General features: G+C 34.8%; 1 long non-coding RNA gene across 1 annotated transcript in view; it reads right to left on the bottom strand.

Moving 5' to 3' along the window:
• Positions 1–22,827, bottom strand: part of LOC124238143 (uncharacterized) — a 210,563-nt gene that overhangs the window by 28,245 nt on the left and 159,491 nt on the right. Inside the window, exons 2-3 of the long non-coding RNA XR_006888251.1 lie at positions 16,534–16,627; positions 13,174–13,241 (exon numbers count right to left, since the gene is read on the bottom strand). This is a non-coding gene — a long non-coding RNA (uncharacterized LOC124238143). The remainder of the gene's footprint in view (positions 1–13,173; positions 13,242–16,533; positions 16,628–22,827) is intronic.

Genomic DNA, 22,827 nt, shown 5'->3' with positions numbered 1-22,827 from the left:
ATATCCAAAATATATAAAGAAATCATAGAACTCAGCAAAACAACAAGCAATCTGATTAAAAAAATGGGCAAAGGAATTGAATAGACATTTTTCCAAAGAAGACATACAGATGGCCAACAGGCACATGAAAAGATGCTCGATATTACCAATCAACAGGAAAATGATAATCCAAACAGCAATGAGATATCACCTCACACCTGTTAGAATGGCTATTCTCAAAAAGACAAGAAATAACAAATGTTGGCAAGGATGTGGAGCAAAGGGAATACTTGTGCACTGTTGGTGGGAATGTAAATTGGTGCAGCCATTATGAAACACAGTATGGACGTTCTTCAAAAAATTAAAAATACAACTGCCATATGATCCAGCAATTCCACTTCTGGGTATTTATCTGAAGAAAACAAAAACACTAACTTGAAAAGATATATACACCTCCATGTTCATTGTAGGATTATTTACAATAGCCAAGACATGGAAACAACCTAAGTGTCCACCAATGGATGAATGGATAAAGAAAATGTGGTATATATATATATATATATATATGTACACTGGAATATTATTCATTCATAAAAAAGAATGAAATCTTGCCATTTGAGACAACACAGATGGGCCTTGAGGGCATTATACTAAGTGAAATAAGACACAGAAAGACAAATACTATATGATCTCACTTAGATATGGCATCTAAAAAAAAGAAAAAAACGAGCTCATACATACCAGAGAAGAGACTGGTGGTGGCCAGCAGTGTGCGTGTGTGTGTGTGTGTGTGGGGTGTGAAATGGATGAAGGGAGTCAAAAGGTACAAATTTCTAGTTACAAATAAGTCATGTGGTTGTAATGTACACCACGGTGACTATAGTTAATAATACTGTATTGCATATTTGAAAGTTGCTAAGAGAGTAGGTCTTAAAAAAAAGAAAGAAAATAGAATGGTCAGACAGGCCTTATTGAGGAGGTAAAACTTAAGAAAATGTTTGAAGAAGGCAAAGGAACTATCAATATAGTCAAAAGAATGCATTTCAGGCTCAGAAGGCAATTCTGGAACATATTAAGAAATGTTAACATCATCAGATAAACTATAATCTCCCAAGATAACTATTTTGGAGGATTTAACACTCATTTGGATGGCATGATAAATTTGTTTTAAAGTCAAAACATTTTACTTAGCCATACTTTGTATACTGTACATCTGGTTTTTTGTAGAGTAGACACTCATAGGAAATATGTAATACAGAAGTGTATCAATAAAGAAATCCGTAGAATCTATATTGATAACAAAGCTTTTCCCCTTTAACATATTAGTGCATTTATTATTTGTTTTTCTTTTAAATGCCACAATTTAATGCACAATTAAATGCCACAATTAAAGAATCCTGAAATGCTGAAATATATTCATATTAAAATTACCATCAAAAGTCTGCCACATTATTTGCCTTTGTAATGGTTAGTTTTCTGCATCAACATGGATAGGCTATAGTATAGTTACTCAGTTAAACACTAATCTAGGAGTTGCTGTGATGGTATTTTATAGACGTTTTTTATAGATGTTAACATCCAGAATCTGTTGACTTTAAGTAAAAGAGGTTATCTTCTACAATTTGGATGAGCCTCACCCAATCAGTTCAAAGGATGTAAGAACAAAGCCGAGATTTCCCGGAAGAAATTCTGCCTCTAGACTGAAGCATCAGTTCATGTCTGAGAGTTTCTGCCTGTTGGTTGGCCCTGAAAATTTCATACTTGCCAGCCCATGATTGTGTAAGCCAATTCCTTGAAATGAATCTCTTTACACACACACATACTCATAACATATATATCCCTTAGTAATTCTGTTTCTCTGGAGAACTCTGATTGACATAGTCCTTCTCTCAGACTACATTAGAAGCTACTTAATGAAAGGCACCATGTCTTATTGTGATTCCTGCATCCAATATAGTTCATAGCATGGTGCTTTATTGAAAGAATAAATAAAATCACAGAAAAGCATTTTAATTCCATAGGTAGGTGGCAGCTAATTTTGCTACTGAAGCAGAAGAAAATACCACATAAACATTTATAAATTTTATACAATGAAATCAACAGAGAAGAAGGAAAACGACAATGAGAAAAATATAGCCAAGTTCTTATATCTAATATATACAAAGAAATTGTAAAAACATAAAACCATTATAATTTCTCTGTACAAGAAAATCTAAACTTACTGAGAATTCTGAGTGTTTAAAATAATATCATAATACAGAAAAGCAAGTCAAGTGCTTTATGTGATTACTTTATTTACTACTTACAACAACCTGAGATAGGTAATACTCATATCCCCATTTTACAGATGAGGAAACCAAAGCAGAGACACTGAGGAACAAAACTAGGTATTCAGTGATGGAGCTCTTACGAGACCATAAGGACCCAGGCAACTGGAGTGCTAAACATGGAGGATACAATACCAAAAACAAAAAGGCAACTAAAAAGGGTTCAATCTTGTTCAATCCTGATAAAGAAATTCAAACCAAAACAACTTTGCAGTTCAACTTTACATTTTAGCAATGAAAAAAAAAAAGAAAAATGTTAAAAGCTATTAAGGCTTTGGAGAAAAAGATACGATCTGTATTGGTCATGGTAATATAAAATACTTTAATTTTTTAGAAGTTAGTGTAGCTAGTCATTAAAAATTTCAGATGCTATGGGTCTAGCTGTGGCCGAGTGGTTAAGTTCACACACTACGCTTTGGCAGTGCAGGGTTTTGCCGGTTCAGTTCCTGGGCGTGGACCTAGCACCACTTATCAAGCCATGCTGAGGTGGTGTCCCACATGCCACAACTAGAAGCACTCACAACTAAAATATATAACTATGCACTGGGGGACTTTGAGGAGAAGAATGAAAAATAAAAGATAAATAAAATAAAAAATAAAATAAAATAAAATCTTTAAAAACAAATTCAGCTGCTATGGCATAGTAATTCTACTCCAAAAAACAGAGTCTATGGAAATAATAACAAAAAAAAATAAGTTTTTACTAAAATACACGCAATAGTAAAATGCTGTAAGTAAGTAAATGTTCAAGAACAGAAGAATGAAGAGCATGATGGTTTATTAATAGAATACATAGCCATTAAAATGATGACTATGGAAAAGCATTCTCAAATGATGACATGGAATGCTCTATGCAAGATGCATACTCTATGATCTTCTTGGAGAGCATCACACATATTAGCATATTGAAGGCTTTCCTGTAGGAAAGAAACTTCCTTTGCTGTTCAATATTTTCCAGACTTATTTGAAAACAGAACCCTTTCTGTATCAGCTACTTATCGCTGCACAATAACAACACTTACATTGTTTAAAAGTTTAGGCAGAGTTTAGCAGGGATAACTTGTCTCTGCTCCATTTGGTGCCATCTGGGGCAGCTCAAAGACCTGGCACTGAATCATCTGAGACTTGCTCAATCATGCCTGGTGTGGTGGTGGCCTCTCATGTGGCCTGGGCTTCCTGGGTTTGGGGTTCTAAGGGTGAGCATCCCAAGACAGACAGAGCCAAGCAGAACAGTAGTATTTTTCAAGATTAAGCTTCTGAAGCTACCTAGTGTCACTTCCACTGCATTGCACTTATCAAGGCAGCCAAATTTCAGGGAGAAGGAAACAGATTCTACCTCTTGATCAGAGAGTGGGAAGGTTCTGGAAGACCATGTTGGATCAGAAATATTTCTGTGTCCAGTTTTGGCAAATATAATTTGCCATATATTTTTTCAAGTAATAACTATTAATTTCCCAAGTTTGGTAAATGTTAATGGAGGAACATTAAAAGCTATAATATGTATATATTATCTATGTAAAATATATACATATATATTTTTCCACACACACACACCACTTGGCCTAAAGAAAAATACCTGTTGTTTGACACAGTAAAATAGTCCCAATCACTGTGAATGAATTAGGCAATTTCCATTCAAATTTATACAAAATAACAATGGGAATCAGGGCTGTCTCCAGCTCACAGATTTCCCATTGACCACTTGGGCTACAAGATTGTCCATATCCTTGTTTCTCAAGAGACACCAAATTTCTTAGGTACTGTCTTATTGATATTAGTGATGAAAAAAAATCTTAATTCAACTTAGAAGAAATCTATACAAATGGAGACATATCTATTTTGGTGAACATAATTCTCGGTAACAAGATTTATCCAAGGGGATTGATTCTTTTAATAGTAATGCCTTCTGGAATTTTATTTCTTAGGAAAGACTTTTTCAGAATATTTCCCTCATGTAGGTATAGGTACTAAATAAAGGAAGAGAGAATATTTTTTAATGGTGGCACAAAAACATATTTAAATAGGTCTAATTACCTTTACAAGACATGACAGATTAAGACAATATAAATGAAACCAAAGTGGAAAGATCTAATGTCTATGAAAGTTTAAAACTTAGTGAGAACGAAAAATTACACATCCTTTCTCAAGAAGCTCCTGGAGGACTTGCTCCACAAAAATGAGTGCAAGATTTAAAAAAAAAAGAAGGTTTAAGAGTCAGGAGTTTCAACATAGGAGAGAAAAAGGGTATCCTATGAAAGAAGAGGGATTCCAGAATGACACCTGTGCTACCAGACTGCAATAATGTGACTCAGTTAAGTTGAGGGCTGGAGTGATGACAGCATCATGGTGGAATGAGTTTTCCCAGTAATCTTTCCCCTTCAATATACAAGGAAAAGGACATTCATACTCCAACAGAGGACATCCAAACACAACACAAAAAATGTCAGTGAGACCCACGCAGCCATACAACTGAAGGCGGAGAGGCTGGAGCCCCCCTTGGAGGAGGTGGAACGAGGTAAGAGAAAACTTCTCTCCCACCCCTAAAGACTGCGATCAGGGACCACGGGCGGCCTCTGAGAGGGAAGGAATGGGGAAGGGGATGTTCATTTGCGGGAACATCAAGGACTCCTGAGAGCCCTTGCAACCTAGAGAAAAGCCCTCTACTAGGGTGAAAGCTTTTGCGGGGGGCGGGGGTGACCTTATCAAGCCAACACCCCAGGAGAGCAGATAGCAAGAGCAGAGGGAAAAAACCCTAAGAGCACATGGGAGAAAGTGCTCCTCCCCCCACCTGCTCAGTGCCTCTCCAGGCCCTGGGATTTCAGCCGAAGGCAGAGGGCTCAGAATATGTGGCTCTTGACCCCTACCCAGTGGCAACAGGTGGTAACTATGACCAAATAACACCAGGATGTGAAAAAACAGAGCCACTCTCTCTAGCAATATCAAACACATTAGATCTCCAGACCAGAGAGAAAATGACAAGTACCCAGAAATCAGTCCTAAGGACGCAGAAATATGTAATCTAAATGACAAAGAATTCAAAACAGTTATCATCAAAAAACTCAATGAGGTAAAATAGAATGTAAAGAAACAATTTAATGAGTTCAGGAGCTACTTCACAAAAGAGATTGAAACTATAAAGAAGAATCAATCAGAAATGTTAGACAGAAAGACATAATGGAAGAAATAAAACAAAATATGGATTCCCTGAATGCTTGAGTGGACACCATACAGGAGCGTATCAGCATAATTGAAGATAGATAGGTTGAAATGCTCCAGATAGAGGAGGAGAGAGAACTAAGACTAAATAAAGAAAGTCTCTGAGAAATACCTGACTCAATGAGGAAATGCAACATAAGAATTATAGGTATTCCAGAAGGAGAAGAGAAGAATGGAGTAGAAAGCTTGCTCAAAGAAATAATAGCAGAGAACCCCCAAACCTAGGGAAGGAAATCCATGTGGAAGCGGCTGCCAGATCTCCTGAATATGTCAATGTAAAAAGATTTACTGCAAAGCATATAGTAGTGAAACTGGTAAAACTGAATGACAAAGAAAAACACTAAGGGCAGCGAGGCAGAAGAAAATAACCTACAAAGGAACCCCCATCAGGCTTTCAGCGGATTTCTCTGCAGAAACCTTACAAGCTAGCAGAGAGTGGAATGATATATTCAAATATTTGCAAGACAAAAACTTTCAGCCAAGAATACTCTATCCAGCAAAAGTATCCTTCAGATATGATGGAGAAATAAAAACTTTCCCAGACAAACATAAGCTAAGGGAGCTCATAGCCATGAGACCCCCACCCCCCCGGCAAGAAATCCTCAAGAAGGCCCTGAAAAAAAAAAAAAACAGACAGAGAAAGGGGTTACAAAGTGTGGAGTAAGGAGATCAATAGGTAGCCAAAATCAGAGCAGGATGGCAAATACTCAAGTACAGCATTAAAGACCAAGGGAAGGAAAACACTGAAAACAAAGATAATCTTGTCATTTTAACCACAAACTCATAACACAAGATGAAATAAGATGTGAGAAAAACAACTTAGGAGGGGAAGAGGAAAGAGACTGAATTGGTTTAGTCTAAGGAAATTAGAGGCTATCAGAAAAGGGACTATCTTACTCACGAGATTTTGAATACAAACCTCAGGGTAATTACTAAACAAAAAAGCAGAACAGAGACACAAATAACAAATAAGGAGAAAACAAAGAAACACAAGATAAAAAACTACATAACTCAACAAGCTGAGGGTTGTCATAATTCTCCACTGGCTATTTGGATGGTTTTTTCTCTCTTTCTCTCTCTTTTTCATTTCTTGATCAGTCTAGCAAGAGGTTTATCAATCTTATTGATATTTTCAAGGAACCATCTTTTGCTTTCATTGATTTTGTCTACCATTTGATGTTTCCTAATTTACTGATTTCTGGTTTTACATTATTTCATTATTTCTAGTTACTTTGGGTTTAATTTGCTTTTCTTTTTCTTAAAATTATCAATTTCACTCTAAGCACTGCTTTAACTACATTCTACAAATTTTAATATATTGTGTTTTCATTATCATTTAAAGATATTTTCTAATTTTCCTTATGATTTTTTCTTGACTCATAGGTTATTTAGAAGTGTGGTGCTTAATTTCCAAATAATTGGGAATTTTTCATGCTTTTTTTGGTTACTCATTTGTAACTCAGTTCTTTCTGTTTTTTTTTTTTTTTCCAGAGAACAAAGTCTGGATGATTTCAATCCTCAAAAATTTACTGAGACTTGTTTTATGGCCCAGCACATGGTGTATCATGGTAAATGTTCTATGCATAGTGGAAAGAATGTATATTCTGCTGTTACTGAGTATGCGTTCTATAAAAGTCAATTAAGTCAGGTGGGTTTTTACTGTTCAAGGTTTCTATATTACTTACTGATTTCTGTCTACTTGTTATGACAATTGTTGAGACAGGAAGGTTGAGACGGGAAGGTTGAAACATCTAACTAATAACTGTGAATTTGTCTATTTCTCCTTTCAACTCTATCAGTTTTTGCTTCATTTATTTTTAAGATCTATTGTTTATTATCATTTAGGACAGTATGCCCTCTTGATGAACTACATTTATCATTTTAAAATTTCCTCTTTATCTCTGGCAAAGATGTCCAGATGTCTACTCTGTCTAATATTAACTTAGCCACTTTAACTTTCTGATAACATGCATTTGCATGGTACATGTAACTTTTTTTTTTTTTTAAAGATTGGCACCTGAGCTTTCATTTGTTGCCTATTTGCTTCTTTTTTTACTTCTTCTTCTCCTTCTCCCCAAAGCACCCCAGTAGATAGTTGTATATTCTAGTTGTAGGTCCTTCTGATTGTGCTATGTGGGATGCTGCCTCAGCATGGCTTGATGAGTGGTGCCACAACCGATCCCTGGATCCAAACCAGGAAAACCATGGGCCACCGAAGCGGAGCACATGAACTTAACCACTCGGCCACAGGACCGCCCTGGTACATTTTACTTTTAACCTACCTGTGTCTTGATATTTAAAAGGCACTTCCTCTATCAAGTACACCAGGGGTTGGCAAACTATGGTCCAAGGACCAGGTGGTTTCTTTGTAAAGTTTTATTGGAACACAGACATACTTACTTGTTTACATTTTGTCTATCGCTGTTTTTCTAGCTACACCAGCAGAATTGAGTAGTATAACAGAAACTGCATGGCCCTCAAGCCTAAAATATTTACTATCTGGCCCTTTGATAAAAAGTTTGCCAATCCTTGTAGTATAGAATTGTTTACTGGGTTTTTATTGGTCTAACAAAACGTACCAATTCATTGGAGTGTTTAGAAAATTTACATTTAACATAATTATCATGTAATTGGATATAAATCTGTCATCTTGCTATTTATTTTCTATTTGAACCATCTCTTCTTTCATCCTCTGTTCCTGCCTTCTTCTGAACTAATTCAGTTTTTTAGCATTCCACTTTATCTCCTCTATGAACTTATTAGCTATATCTCTATTTTATATCTTTAGTGGTTATTCTGGGGTTTAGACATGCATTTTTAACTTATTACAGACTACCTTTACAAACCAGCACACCACATCTTGAATAATGTAAGAATATTATGAAATTATACTTCCATTTCTCTCTCCCATTTTTTGCAATCTTGTCATACATTTTACTACTACAAACACTATAACCTTCACAATATTTGCTCTTATTTTTTATTACTGTTTTTGATTTAAACAATCAATTGTCTTTTAAAAAATTTAAATGAGAAAAAATCAGTCTTTTATATTTACCCATATATTTCCCACTTCTGGGGCTCTTTGTTCCTTTGTGTGGACTATATTTCATCTAATGTTTTTCTTTTGCCCCAAGACTTCACTTAGCACTTCTTGTAAAACAAGTCTGCTGGCAATGAACTCTTTCACCTGCTTTGTGGTGGTTTTGTCTGAAAACATCATTATTTTCTATGCTTTTTGCTGTATATAGAATTTTAAGTTTATAGCTTTCTTCTTTCAGTGCTGATCTCATTCCAATGTTTTCTGATTCTCATTGTTTCTGATGAGAAGTCAGCAAATAATTATCTTTGGGGTTCTTTTGTATGTAATGTGGCTTTTGTTCTGGGCTTCTATGATTTTTTCTTTATCATTAGTTTTCTGACATGATGTGTCGGTGTGGTTTTCTTTCTTGTTTGGAGTTAGTTGAGCTTCTTGGAATCAGGAGTTTATAGTTTTCATCAAATATGGAAAAATTTTCACCATTATTTCTTCAAATATTTCTTCCTCCTGGAACTCCAATTACACATTTTTTAGACCACACGGTAGTAGGACAATGAGGTGTTATTCATTTTTTTTCAGTTGTCTTACTCTCTGCTTTGGTTTGGATAATTTCTTAAGTCCACTTATCATCTTATCTGCAGTATTTAATGCATTGCTAAACATATCCAGTGGATATTTCATTTCACATATGGCAAATTCTATATTTTCTACACACATTATTTTAATGTTTTTCTTTAAATCCTTGAATATGTGCACAATCAGCTGTTTTAAAGTCTTTGCTAATTATATCATCACTATCATTTCTGGGTCTGTTTCTATTAACTATCTTTTCTTGGCTTGGGGTCACATGTTCTGAAGACTCTTATGGTTTTGTTAAGTATCCAGAATTAGTTGTCTTCCCATCTGGTTCTGTATATCTATGCTCAATTTGGATAAGAACTCATAGGGAAAAAAAAAGGTGACTGACTTTTCCCAAACCTCAATAGCAAAATACTCTGCTATTTAATAATCATAAGTCTCTATTTTAATTTGAGCCTCTTTTCTTCATCACCACATTAGGTTTTCTTTATTCCTTTGAGGGCAATTTGATTTTGGTAATGTTCAGGGCCCTCTAAAGTATTTCCTCCATGATATTGCAATCTACCCTCTTGTTGACAAACCTCATGGGAGAATTGTGACTGTTTCCATTTTCTTTCCTTCTACTCATTTTTCATCCTCCCTGACTTTCTCTATAGTACTATACTGAAACTAAACCAATGATCTAACTGCCAGCTCCAATCATCCTTTCCCATTCCTAATATTCTATGTGCCATATGTATGGGGATACATGATCAAGTAGGCACTAGATGTTCTTCAAGAGGATGTTAGAGCTGAAGACAAAGAAGATAATTAGTTTGAAAATTACTTTAATAGAGGTATGGAAATAATGCGAAATATCAACATGTAAGGGTTATGTATGAAAGCCCAGAGAGGTCAAGGAAGCCTTCTAAATAAGTATAATCACTGTGATGTCCAGTATACCTTACACCTCCAAGAAAAACATATCTGACCATTCAGATGAATTAGTTTACTTATTCTGATAAAGCAACAAAAATTATATAAGCCAATAATTTTTCCTTGATTTCAAACTTTCAGACAAAAATTACGTGAACAAATAGAGAAGAAAAATGCAAACTAAATGCTTGGCATATCCAATCTCCCACATTCTAGCTGACTGCTTTTGCCTTATTAAAATAGGTATTTGTTTGTTCATTAATTTGGAGTACAAAAACAATACACGCTTACTGTAGAAATTTAGTAAAGTACAAAAAAGAATAGCAAAAATAGTCACCCATCATTTTATACTAAAAGATAATCTATTACATTTTGGTGCACGTGTGTGTGGACATTCATTTTTTTTTTAAACAAAAATGAACAGTGCACTATCTCAGAATAATTTATTCTATGAATATACATCATTTAATTAACTCGTATTGTTGGACATTTAAATTGTTTTCACACATCATGATAAAATAATTCTTTTTTTTTTTTTGAGCAAGATTAGCCCTGAGCTAACATCTGCTGCCAATCCTCCTTTTTTTGCTGAGGAAGATTGGCCCTGAGCTAACATCTGTGCCCATCTTCCTCTACTTTATATGTGGAACGCCTGCCACAGCATGGCTTGATAAACGGTGTGAAGGTCTGCACCTGGGCTCTAAACCGGCAAACCTTGGGCTGCTGAAGTAGAGCACACAAACTTAACTGATATATCACTGGGTCAGCCACAAAATAATGCTCGATAATACACTTAAGAGAAATCACAAGAAATGTGATCTCTGGGTCAAAGAGTACACACAATGTAATGCTTTTGTTAGAGTTTCCTCCAGAAAAATAATACCAAGATGTTGGACTAGACAAACTACTGGGTCCCTCTCCAAAGATCAACTCTAGCAGGAAGTGCAGAGAAAAAAAGCCAGAAAATAAGAAAACTTGAAGCTGAGTAGTGGAGAGGACTGGTCTGAACTGGTGAATGTGCTTGGGTCTTGGAACCTGAGGTTCTAGGGCAGAGACAGCCTGTAAGCTGTAGAAGACAAAACAGAAAATGAACTATTGAAGTTCTGCTTTTGATTGTTCCCTGGTATTGCGGTGAAACAAAAAATGACTGCGCCCATATCTGTCGGGACTCAGACTACTGTACAAATGCCCTCGGAAGTAAAGAGAGTACTTATAGAGAGCTGAGAAAAACAGGTGGGAACTAACTAATCTTGGGCAGTCATTTCCCTGCCCTTTTCTATCAGATCAAGAGTTGGTGAATTACAATCACCAGCTTTGGATGCTGCTTCTCCCTGGTGGGATGGGGAGTTGGGGCGGGGGGGGTGGATGGTAAAGCACAGAGTTGAGGTATCATTTTGGTCACTTGATAAATCAGTAACTGTGATTTCTTAGGTGGCCTGGGGGTTTTCTACCTACCTCCCATCCTCTGAATTCACTGCAAATGACAGGGACTGGGTGCTGGCCTGTCCCATATGTAATGCCAGATAGAGTAGCCAATATCCCCAGGTGAAAATGATCTTACAGGTCAAAATATCAAGACATTTTGAGTAGCTCAACTACTTCCAAAGAAAAACAACATACTGGCATACAGATTCTATGAAAAGCAGAAATGCTAGATCTGATGGTCCAAGAATTTAAAATTAGCCTAATAACCATACTAAAAGAGATAAGAGAACATATTAGCAATATGTAATAAAAACAAGAAAACAAAGAAACAAGTAGAAATGTTATAAAAAATATAACATTTGAAACATAGAGATTGGATAAAGAATAGAATTAAAATGAGGAATAAATTAATGAATTTGAAGACCAGTTTGAGGAAATCTTCAAAACTAAGAAAAGGACAAAGAAAAAGAAAATATAAAAGAAAGGCTAAGAGATTGTCAGTGCTACATCTGAATAACAAGGACATACAGAGAAAAATAAAAATATAAAGAAAGAAGTATTTGAAGAAATCATGGAGATAACAGGAAAAAAAAATCACGGATTTCCAAAGTATTGAAGGAAACCTAAAACCTAGAGTTTTATATTCAGATACGCAGTCATTCAAACATTTCAAGCATACAAGGCCTCAGAAAACAGTTGTCAATGAAATAGTCGAAAGAGGAACAAATTCAAAAAATGTTTAAAAGATGTATAAAGCAATGCTTATCAAATATCTTGGTAAAGTTTGTTGTATTTATTAAAAACAGTTAAGAGTGAAGAAGAAGAGAAAATCTGACTACAATAGTTTAGAATTTAAAGTAGATGATAGCAACATAGGGAGTTGGGAAAGGAAGGGATACAAAGGGATGCCAGAGTGTACAAGAATCTTTTTAGGGGAGATGTATAAATAGAGGGTTTTTTTTTTTAAGAAAGAAAGGATTAAAAAGAAATAAAAATACACAAAGTGTGTGAGAAAAACTGAAATAAGATGCCAGAAACATATTCAAATATATCAAAAATTATAATAACATTATGTGCTTATTGACAATTTTGTTGTTGTTGTTGGGTCTTTCAAGTTCTTAATTATAATCTCTACTCCTTTTTTGTGCTGTAAGTGAAAATACTTTTAATCTTTCTTCTGATAATACATGTACTAAAGTTCCAAACTCTGGAGATAACGTGAAAATCTTCCAGAGCTAACTACTATTTGGTATCTACTGCAGAGGACATTAGACTAGATGATTGCCTATTTTTTTCCCAACACTTATCTTCCCCGAACATAATACCTTACTTATTCTATTGTCAAAATACTTAGCTTTTACATGACCTTGACGCATGTAACCAGAAATATGGTAATAGTTTTAAAGGATTTAAGGAAGTCAACTCAGGGCATTATTAACCAAAGTTTCTGGTTATAGTAAAGTAGAAAACTATTGGAGTACAGGATTAATTTAGGTTGTGGCAGTGGGAGTTTAAGTGAAGCAAGACTGGGCAGATCAAAGCCCACTGGTCAGGGTTAGGACATTGAGGGTTAGGACATTGAGTCCCTGGTCAGTTCGAAAGGAGAGTGAACACTATATGGCTGAGTTAGATGAAAACACCAAGATTGTCTAGACATTTCCTAACTCAAAGGAAACTGGGTCTGGGCGATACCTGTAGGTGGTGAGAGCATCAGGTGTCATCAGTACACATGGTCGGGGGGAAGGAGGGGCTGGAAGAACCTGAGGAAAACACCCGAATAGATTAAAAAGCATTAAAGACATAAATAGCCTAAAAAAAACTCTCACAAAAATCCTCAGAACCAGATAGTTTTACATGAGTTTCAATGCATGCTAAAGAAACAGTAAATTCTTATAAAGTTGTTCTAGAAAATAGAAAAAGAGCAAAAGCTGCCCATCTCATTTCATAAGGCTAATGTAATCTTAATTGCAAAATCAGAAAGGGAAAATGAAAAGAAAATCATAGCACATTTCACTTAAGAATATAGATTCTAAAATCCTAAATAAAATATTTGCTAAACAAATACAATAATACACCAGGATCAAGTAGGGTGTAAACTAAGAATGCAGAGATGGCTTAACATTAGAAATTCTATCCATATAATTCACAACATTAATATACCACAGGATAAATATCACATGATTATTTTAACAGATACACAAAAACCATTTTATAGGATTCGATGGCTATTTATTATAAGAATACGTAGCAAGCTAGAAATAGAAGAACCTTTCTTAATCTGGTAAACATTATACATTAAAAACTTTCAGCAAACATTATACTTAAGTGAAAAACTAGATGCACCTTCTTTAGGATTCAGTATAAGATGAGGATGCCCACTGTTACCACTACTGTTAAACATAATTCCAGAGGAACTGATCACAGGTATTGGAAAGACGAAAGAAGTAAAAGTAGAAGGATGAGAAGGGCAGCAATAAAACTGTCATTATTTGTAGTTGATATATGACCATCTATCTTGAAAAAAGAACAACCCATTAAGAATAAGAGAGTTAAGCACTGTTGTTAGAACCAAGATCAAGTTTCAAAAAATCAGTAGCATTTCTGTTCACCTGCATCAAGACATCAAGAAAATATTTTTAACTGAATACTTAAAATATAGATGTGTACTTAAAGAACATCATGCACAAAATTAAAAAGTTGAAAGAATGGGAGTAGATTTTTCTTTAATATCTAAAACTGACAGGAAATGAACATCTAAAGCATACAATAAACTTTTAAAAAAACATTAATCAGGAGACAGATTTTATTATGAAAAATAAAGAGCATGAAGAAGCAATTTCAGAAGAGGGAAGCCAAAAAGCCAACAAGAATATGAAGAAATACTCAAACCCATTAATAATAAGAGGAATTCAAATTAAAACAATGAGCTATAAAATTACACACGTTAGACTGAAAATATCAGAAAGCTAGATAGATAATGTCAAGGGTTGGCAGGGATAAGGGAGTTACTGCTGGTGAAAGTACAGACCAAAGTATTTATTTGATAGACTATCTGGCAGGACTTGGTGAAATATATATATTTAAACGTCTATCCTATTACTCAGCAATTCTACTCCTGGATATATATCCCAAAGAAGTCCTTGCAACGTTCCATGATAGGACAAGTATGAGAATGTTCACCATGGCATTGTTTATTTTGACAGAAAGTTGGAAGCAATCTGGGTGGCAATCACTGGGAAACATGGATAGTTAAAACAGGGAGCTACAAACCATGGAATACTATGCAGCAGTTAGAAGCAATGTAAACACAACAGCATAAATAAATGATAAAAACACAAAGTTAATAAAATAAAATAGTAAGAAACACAATGAGATACATAGTACAATACCATTTATGCATATTAAAATTTCATGTACATGAATATAAATGGAGGAAGAGGCAGGGTAGAAAAATAGTTAAGACAAGCTCAACCATGAGATAACTGTTGAAGCTGAGAGATGGGCACATACTATTACTCTCCTTTTCTTTTTTATCTATTTGAAAATTTTCATTTAAAATCTTTAAAAAATACATATATATAAAACAATACTCATATTATGAAAATACAAACAAAAGAGGAGAGTACAGTAGATATTATTTTAGACTATCATATTAGAATGGTTTCCTATGGGTCTCACTCAGGAGCATGGGAGTGGAAATGAGAATAAAAGAAAATACATAAATAAATAAAATAAGTGCTTTGCATGGACCAGTGATGACAGTGTGCCATGAGCTGAGGAGTGTGATTAACTCTATTCTCTATGCAAAAGGTCCAAAGAAAAAAAGGAATGCCTTATTTTTTTTTAATCAGAAGGATCTGTTTTACACTGTGGAAAGGAAGAAACTGTAAAAATAATTTTCTAATTATTATAATTCAGAAAATGATTAAATAGCTGTTCCAGGTAACTAACTCATCATGTAGAAATGGATTAGAAATAAGTAATATCATTTATATTTTCAAGAGAAGTTATTTCTGACAATAATATTCATCACAGAAAACTAGCAAAATCACTAAGCTGCTAACCACAAATTAAGGAGAAAAAATAGACTCTAAGTACTTTCACTCTAAAAGAATAAAGAAAAATAGAACAAAGGAAAAACATTCCCTTTACAGAGGCGGTAAACTGTATTATTTAGTTCACACAGTGGAAAAAGTGGATTTTTTTCACAGCAAAATTTTATGCTGATAACAAAAATAAAGACTTTTCAAAATTTGTATGTCTGGTTTCTTTTGAAAAAAATTCATAAGATCTGATTTTATTGGTCTTGTATTCCAACTTAGAAAGGACTCTAGAGCCTTTCACAAGTCACATACTCTCCAAGGTTCCATTGTACCCACCTGACATGCAACATTATTTAAAGTACTTTTTTTCCATTTTGTACCCCTTGTATGTCACTCAAAATTTTACCAAAATGTATTTATAAATTTCCTTAGTAATGTAAGTATGTAAGCAATCATGGCAGGCATGAACAAAATATGCTAAATGAAAGGATATGGTAGGTCAAGACAAATCTTTGGAGACTCCAGAAATAGTGAAAAGAGATTTGGTATTCAGAGATAATACTACGAGTACAATACACTATAACTGGGTTTTCTGGAGTGGTTAAAGAACAAGTTCTTAACATATTTAAGGATTGATTAATGAATACCTTAAAAAGAAAGTACAGTGGATAGTGGTTTTTGCTGAACCAGTTTTTTAAGTTTACTGACTGCATTGCGCTCACAGTTTTGATGTAAGATACTGCATTTCTTCTGCATTCTTAATTGGTTTGCACTCTTCCACAATAATATATCAATATTATCAACTGCCCATTATAAATGAAATTTGATACATCCTGTCAAGATAGTGTTAGGGCATAAAAATTTGTGTCTGAATACGAATGAATGTGGTTGCAAGGTTGCTTAGCTAGGGCTGGGGATAAAAAGTAAGCAAGTTTAGCAACTCAAATTGCAATCTGGCAACTTCAACCATTTAAATGAGATTATTTACGAGGCTATAGTTATTACTTACCTGGAGTGCCTATCTTTTAAAGATCTTGTCTGTAAACCATATAACCTTCAATATCTACTTCCCACATGCAGAAACTGATATCCTCAATAAGCATCTAAAAGAGAAACATAAGAAAATAACATGAATTTGAGGGTATAAACATTGTTTCATTTATTTTAAATATAAAAGCAGATACTGAAATTCTCTATGACTTTCTTTGATAAGTTTGGGCAAAGAGGTATGTATCAACGGGTATATTTTACGTAAATAAACCGTAATGAGATTTTCCAAACAACACACCAACTGGAAGAAAGTACTTGCAAATCATATATCCAAAAAGGGTTAGTCTCCATAACATATAAGAACTCACAGAACTGAACTTCAGAAAAACAAACAACCCAATCAAAGAGGGCAGAGGATATAAACATTTTTCCAAAGAAGATATACAGATAGCCAAGAGGCACATAAAAGGATGCTCCACATAATCATCAGGGAAATGCAAATCAAAACTACACTTAGATATCATCTTACACCTGTTAGAATGGCTATAATCACTAAGACAAAAAATAACAAATGTTGGAGAGGTTGTGGAGAAGAGGGAACCCTCATCCACTGCTGGTGGGGATGCAAACTGGTGCAGCCACTATGGAAAACAGTATGGGGATTTCTCAAAAAATTTAAAAAAGAAATACCATATGACCCAGCTATCACACTACTGGGTGTTTATCCAAAGAACTTGAAATCAAGAATATAAAGAAACTTATGCACCCCTATGTTCATTGCAGCAGCATTATTCACAATAGCCAAGATGTGGAAGCAACCCAAGTGCCCATCGACTGATGATTGGATAAAGATGATATGGTATATATATACAATGGGATACTATTCAGCCATAAAAAAAGACAAAATCATCCCATTCACAACCACATGGATGGAGCTAGAGGACATTATGTTAAGTGAAATAAGCCAGGCAGAGAAAGATGAACACCGTGTGATTTCACTCATATGTGGAATATAAACAAACTTATGGACAGAGAGAACAATTTAGTGGTTACCAGGAGGAAGGGAAATGGAGGGTGGGAACAAGAAGTGAAGGGGCACATTTACATGGTGTCTGAACTTTCTATAGCACTAATTTTATCTGGCTACCTAGTTTCTATAACATTTTTAAGAAATACAATTCTAAACACATTGATTCTGATGTCCTACATGAACATAACCCCATTGGAGAAAATATTTTCCTTGTTCAAAATGGATAATTACAAAAATATAGTCTTCATTACATTTGAGTTGCCTATAAAAAGCCAAAATCATAGAAAACAACTAGTTAAATATCCTGTCCTCATGAAAAGGTCAAAATTTTATTTCCCTTATCACTTAAATTGCTCAATCAGTACTTTACACCAACCTAGTGAAGCTTAGCAGAAGTCTTTAAGAGAAATTGCCTCTAATAGAGAATTGGGACTATCTAGAGAAAATGTTCTTTGCTGAAAGAATTTGATCCTGATTTTGCTTGATTTTTTTAAATCAGCCAGAGACAAGCAGTTAGGGTAACAGGATTTAGATGCTATAGCGGTTTTGAGTACTATGGATTCCCAAGCCAAACATCAATATTTTGGATTAGCAATGTCATTGTTTCTTTTGGTCATTAATGTAGATCCCTGTTTATTAGTTGCAGCTGCACATTAAAAACACTTGGGACACTTTTAAATATATTCAGACAGTTTATTCATTATATATTCTGATTTAACTGGTATGACTTGGGGCAAGGGCCTAGGCATTTTTTAAAAGCGTTAAGGAAGAATATCTGTTCTTCAAGTTAAGAAGCAATCTCAATGCAACTATTTAGCTTAGTTTCTACAGATTAACGAATAAGACAATAACTTCAAAAAAATACTGTCTACAGATGTCCATGAAAACTACTGTGATACTTGCTAATCTGACTGTTAAATATTTAAAATGACTTCAAAGCTTCTATGACACAAACACACACAAACCTACCTCAACAACTATGTAATATTTTAAGTTACGTGGATCCAAGCATGACATAAATGGTGGCTGCAGTGAATCTCATACTATAATGCACTTAAGGACCAAAGGTACTACTGTAAAATGTGGACTCCCGGGTGCCATGCCCAGAGATTCTGATTCAGAAGAACTAGGCTAAGGCCACTGATTCTCTACTTTTACAGACATCTCTGGTGATTACAATGCAAAAGCTCTACAGTTCCTGTGAAGCAGTGCTCTAAGTATTTCTCAACCCTGACTACTACTAGACCTTCATTATTAGCACTTATAAAAATACTTAAGTTTTATTCTAAGATTCCATTTCTAATCTTAAGAAACAATCCCGAGAACCACTAGGCAAGAAATAGCTTTAAACAGAAATAGGATTTCAGCAATAAATCAATGTAGATAAGCTAATATGATGTTTATAGATTATATATTTTGTAAGCTTTGCTATCCTCCTAAGTAAACTGTGTAGGTAATCAATAAAATACTTGTGGCAAAAAAGAGAAAACTAGGTTATATTCTATAATGAAAATTTAACCTGAAACCTGATATGTAACTAGAAACATGACCTCAATGTCTTACAATTAAAAATTTTTTGTCCCCAACTTAGCGGGGGGTGGGGGTGGGTGGGGGAAAGCTCTTTTAGCATCATTTGCTGTTTAAACACAAAGCCAAAATTTTTTAAAGAAAAAGTCTTGAATCATTTCCCTCAAGAACACACACACACTAACATAACTTACTAAAAATAACAGTAAGAAAGAGGCTGTTAACATTTTAGATTTGAAAATTCTTATAAACAGGTCTGGAAATACTTCTCAATAAAAATAATATATTACACACACATACTCTTTAGATTCTTCCTGAAAAAGAAAAGTTTAATAAACAGAGGTAAATATCTGAGTCTCTGTTATACATAATAAAGATGGCGATCTCAATAACTACTAAACTTTTAAAGAAAACTATACTTATTTTCTCTCATCTACCTAGTTTGGAAGTGCTCCCAATAAAGTATTCTTTCTACATGCATGTGCTGCTAAAGACTTCAGGTTTTTCTATTAAGTCAAGATCAATCTTCAGTTTATGACTATAGTTGATTTTCTTTTACCAGGCCTAGTGCTGCTTCACAGCTGGTAAATAGTCATGGACTTCCTAAACGTCTTCACAAACGGAGCTATTCCACCCGCAAGATAGACTGCCCATCTGCCTCTGTGGTTTACACCTATGAAATGAAGTCCCAAGGTCTTTTTGCAAACCTCTTGTTCTTCTACTACCTGACCCCAGCTGCCTTTCTCTCTTATCTCTTGGTCAACTAAAACTTAGCTCAAATACTGCTTCTTCATTGAAGGAAATTTCCATCAACTTGACACTAAAAGCTCTTTCTCTTCTGATTTCCTATAGTAATTATCGCAAATTACTTAGCTAATCAGGCTAATCAGGCACTCATTTATGGTCCCTTTCTTCTATCTTTTGCTACTATTTAAGATTTGGCATGTTTGTTTTATTTCCTCAACTAGATTATAATTTCTCAGCAAGCCCTAGCCTGAAAGCACTTAATAAATACATGATGGTTTTATTTGTTGGTTTTTCTAGTAGTTAAATATAGTATTTTACAGTGATTGGATAAGGCACCTAGCTTTCTCTTTGGTATACTTTACTACTATGAATGATTTAAAAATTGTAATCTCCCTATGCTGCATGAACTGTCCCATCTGTTCTGAGGACTACTGCACCTAACTCTCTTTTCTTTTTTTTTTTTTAAAGATTCTATTTTTTTCCTTTTTCTCCCCAAAGCCCCCCAGTACATAGTTGTATATTCTTCATTGTGGGTCCTTCTAGTTGTGGCATGTGGGATGCTGCCTCAGCGTGGTTTGATGAGCAGTGCCGTGTCCGCGCCCAGGATTCGAACCAACGAAACACTGGGCCACCTGCAGCAGAGCGCGCGAACTTAACCACTCAGCCATGGGGCCAGCCCCAGCACCTAACTCTCTTAATGCCTCATAATCCAGGTAATTTTGGTTAACTGAGAGTAACAGCGTAATAATTACCATTATTAGTAACTGAATTAACAAGAATGAAAATATTTTTCAATAAATTAGACTATATTTAAATATACTTAACATAGAAGTCATACGGAACATGGTTCAATGTTTCCTTAGGAAAACGACATATTTTAATAAGAACCAATAACTCTGTAAATCACATAATACTCTATATCATAAAAGAATTCAATCTATACATATGTATTACTCCTTAATGATTAAAAATACAAACTTCTAAATAATAGACATTGTTAAGCATCTCCAATATTTGTCATATAAGTTTCTAAAACTTCTGCCTTCCTGGGGCCAGCCCTGTGACCAAGTGGTTAAGTTTGCCTGGGGTTTCGGTGGTTCGGATCCCAGGCGCGGACATGGCACCGTTCATCAGGCCATGCTGAGGCAGTGTCCCACATAGCACAACCCGAGACACTCAGAAAGAGAATATACAACTATGAAACTATGTACTGGGGAGGCTTTGGGGAGAAGAAAAGAAAAGACTGGCAACAGTTGTTAGCTCAGGTGCCAATCTTTAAACAAAACTTCTTCCTTCCTTTTAAATATACTGGTAAGAGCTAACGTTGATTGATTTCTAAATTCTAAGTAGCATAATTTAATCCTCACAACAATCCTAAGAAGTGCTATTATCATCTACATCTTACAGCTAAGGAAATTGAACAGAGAGATTAATTTGTCCAAAGTTGCACGGCTAATAACTGGCAGAGCTGGGTTTCAAACTCATGCAGTTGATAATCACAGTATTTCTTGAAGGCCCCATCCAGTAGCTGGGAAGCCTTACCTCCAGTAAGCTCTGGAATCTCCAGTAGCTCTGGAAGCCTTATCTGATATATTTTCACGTCAATTTCCGCCTTACACTCTCCACCCTTTTCCAAGGTTTATCAGGTTTCCCACTGAAAGGAGAATGCCATGGTGGTTCACTTTCAACTCTTCTTCCTCATAAAAGAGGATTTCTATGTCCTCATTTAGCTGCATATACTTTCTATTATTTCTGTGTAATTTACATAATAAAGCTTCTGTGATGCTAAGGGTTTATCCTAAAAATCTCACTCTTGCTTCTGAATGTAATGTTCTATAACCCTAATCTAATTAAGATCCATTAAGTATGGTTCAATAGAGGGATATTAAATTTACGGTTTTAACTCATTATTTTTTTACAAAAAACTATGCCTTCTTAAAATATTACTGCACTTCCAATTTTAAAATATAGCAGTTTTTATAGAAAAAAAAAAAACAGGCTTTCTACGTCTCTGAGCTATGGGACTAGATCCAAACCTACACTTTTACAGGTGATTGCTTTCATAGCATTAGAGTATGCAATTTCATAGCCCTCAAGATCCCACTCATTCTGATCTGAGAAGTGACTTTTAAAAACTCTAATTCACAAATTTCACATATGGCTGAATGAACAGATCATAGCAAGAGGTTATAGAATAAGATAAAACCTCACAAGTGTTTTATTTCAACACAAACATTCAAAGAATTAAAAATATTATTATCCTATGTTTTCTTTTTTAAAGTTTCCAAATTTCTTCAGTATAACAGAGCTCTGATCATGCAATCCATGGAAGATTTGTTTTCTCAACTGCTTTTATCACAGAGAATAATCTTGGCCTGAGCATATTCAAGCCATTGCTTAGTAACAGAATCATCATTAGGTTTATTCAGATCACTCATTTGGTGGCCCTTGCCTAACTTTTATTTATGGTTTCAATGCAACTACTCTAGTTTTGCAGTAAAAGTGTAAGAATTCTTTATTGGGCATGCCCATGTCACTTTCAAGAAGAAAGACTACAGGTAATTCTAAATTCTGTCCACCAAATTAAGCCTAGTCTTTAGCTCCCTTGCAACCTGTCCAGATGAAGCCAGATGATCTGTACGAAACTATATTTAAAGTCCAAAGCAATTGAAGTTCTCTCTTTTGATAACAGCCAGGCTATTCAACAGATTAATAGAAGAGTACATATTTTCATTAGAAAAGGAAAAGAAGCAATCACCTAATCTTCAACAAAGGAACTAAGAACATAGAACGGAGAAAGGAAAGTCTCTTCAATAAATGGGCTTGGGAAAACTGGACAGCTATATGCAAAAGAATGAAAGCAGACCATTATCTTGCACCATACACAAAAATTAACTCAAAATGGATTAAAGACTTGAGTGTAGAAACTGAAACCATAAAGATCCTAGAAGAAAATATAGGCACTACACTCTTTGACATTGGTCTTAGCCACATCTTTTCAAATACCAT

The sequence above is a fragment of the Equus quagga genome, chromosome 4 (assembly GCF_021613505.1).
Source record: "Equus quagga isolate Etosha38 chromosome 4, UCLA_HA_Equagga_1.0, whole genome shotgun sequence".
In the NCBI taxonomy this organism is placed as follows: domain Eukaryota; kingdom Metazoa; phylum Chordata; class Mammalia; order Perissodactyla; family Equidae; genus Equus; species Equus quagga.
This window is presented reverse-complemented; position numbering and strand designations above follow the sequence as displayed.